At 34.6% G+C, this 2,242-nt stretch overlaps 1 long non-coding RNA gene across 1 annotated transcript in view; it reads right to left on the minus strand.

Annotated features, from left to right (window-relative positions):
- Positions 1-2,035, minus strand: part of LOC128247555 (uncharacterized) — a 40,413-nt gene extending 38,378 nt beyond the window's left edge. The window contains exon 1 of the long non-coding RNA XR_008263870.1: positions 1,367-2,035. This is a non-coding gene — a long non-coding RNA (uncharacterized LOC128247555). The remainder of the gene's footprint in view (positions 1-1,366) is intronic.
- Positions 2,036-2,242: the final 207 nt, after the last annotated feature.

The raw sequence follows: 2,242 nt of genomic DNA on the forward strand, positions 1-2,242 counted from the left end.
ACTGAGCAGGGCCATCTACCTGAAGGGGTTTGTGTTTTATCTACCTTCCTACTTATTAGGATTTTGGTTTTTGCTAGGTTGACTCTAAGGCCCTTCGATTCTAGTCCTTGCTTCCACACCTTAAACTTCTCCTCTAGTTCTGATAGTGACTGCGCAATTAGTGCAAGGTCATCAGCATAGAGGAGCTCCCAGGGGCAACCTGTCTTGAATTCCTCTGTGATCGCTTGGAGGACTATGATAAATAGGAGGGGGCTGAGGACGGAACCTTGGTGGACCCCTACCTCTACTCGGAATTCATTACTGTACTCATTTCCAACCCTCACCTTACTGACAGCATCTCTGTACATGGCTCGCACAGCTCTTACTACAGCAGTAGGCTAAAAATTGGACATAATCTCTTGTTGACAAGAAACGTAAAATAAAGTTTATTATAAACAACACAAACACTTTGTAATTTATTAGCTTTCGATGTGATACCTGTTAATCAGAAATTATTTTTATTTAGCGAAAATTTAATAAAATCTAATCTGAAGTAAGTGAAATTATGCTAAATACAACTAAATTGAAAACCTTTTTCCTCTGGCTATATCGGCAATTCTCAAAACTTTTTGGTGTGAATTTTACATAAGTAGAAGCATTTTTTAAACAAATTTTATCTTGAAAATCACCTGTGTAAATTACATGGGTGTTTATTGTTACTATATCAAGCAATTGGATATCAATAAGATCAAATAAAATTGACATCCAAGTTAATTTGTCATGTATGACACGTAAATCTAAGTATTGCTTAGAAGAATTTAAAGAAATTCAGAGTATAAGACAAGAATAGAGAAAATTACACACACACATATGTATATATATATATACATATATTTCGTTTTTGTATTGGGTTTGCAAGATTCTTTATGTGAATTTGTGTGTTGAAGCATATTTTATTGTATCTGGGGAGAGACATTCTCTTTTAGCGCCTTATCATTTAACACACTCACCGGTTTGGTCTCCATTCATTTACTCATTTATTTTTTGTAAAATTTTCGTTGCATCTTGCAACTTTTCAAAAGTCAAGATACAACAAAAATTTTAGAAAAATAAGTAAATGAATGGAAATCGAACTGGTGAGTGTGTTAAATGATAAGGCACTAAAAGAGAATGACTCTCCCCAGACACAATAATATATATATATAGAAAGAGAGAGAGAGAGAGAGAGAGCAATAAGAAAATGGAGGAGATCAATAGGTGGTATTCATCAATTTATAGATATTATATTATGTCAATTTAGTTATTTACTAAAAAGACAATTATAACAATATACATACATGTAGGACATATTATGCTTTACATATATAATATTAAAAAAATCAGTCACCTGATAGTTTCTATAGCTGAGTCACCTGATAGTTTCTATAGCTGTTGGTTAGTAACTCAAGTTGTTACAAATGCAAATAAAAATCCAAATGGAGGGAGTGGAACAAGTATAATACACTCCCACATATTTAACCTCCTCCTCTCCCCCTACATACTTCATGACCTTTTTATTTTTTCAAATTTTTGCTTTTTTTAATCCTATACTACTGGCTTTTCTATTCAATTCAAGTCACATTTGTGGTGAGTTAACTTGGAAATTCCATGTGACAATGTAACCTTCATTTAATTAAGGTAGTCTTAGCCTCATGTTTAGCTAAGCTAAGCAACCCTCATTGAAAAACTATTACATCAAAGAATCACCTAGCTAAGAAACATATGTAGCTTGCATTTTACCTGTTCCACTCCTCAATTTGGATGTATATATAGAATATGAGGGGCTTAGTTCACTGGTGATCTAAACAAATAGGTATGCTGAGTAAGTGCTATAATTGGTCATCCATTAGGTTCCAAGTTCACAGCTGAGGCAGAGCTAGGGATCCACATTAGGCTTCCAAGTTAGCAGGTATATATTATATTAGAGGAAAAAGGACGACAAAAACCAAGGCAGGACGAGTATGTCCTGTGTTTATGTCCCCATAACTTAGCGGTTTTGGTAAAAGTGACCGATAGGATAAGTACTAGGCTTACATAGAATAAGTCCTGGGGGTCGATTTCTTCAACTAAAACCCTTTAAGGCAGTGCTCCAGCATGGCCGCAGTCAAATGACTGAAACAAGTAAAAGAAAATAAGAGAGTAAGCATGTGGGTGTAGGTGTACATGTGTGTGTGTGTTATTCTTTATGAATTTAATTTCCAAAAGTGAAATTTGCAGGTGTAAC

Source organism: Octopus bimaculoides, chromosome 4 (genome assembly GCF_001194135.2).
Source record: "Octopus bimaculoides isolate UCB-OBI-ISO-001 chromosome 4, ASM119413v2, whole genome shotgun sequence".
NCBI lineage: Eukaryota > Metazoa > Mollusca > Cephalopoda > Octopoda > Octopodidae > Octopus > Octopus bimaculoides.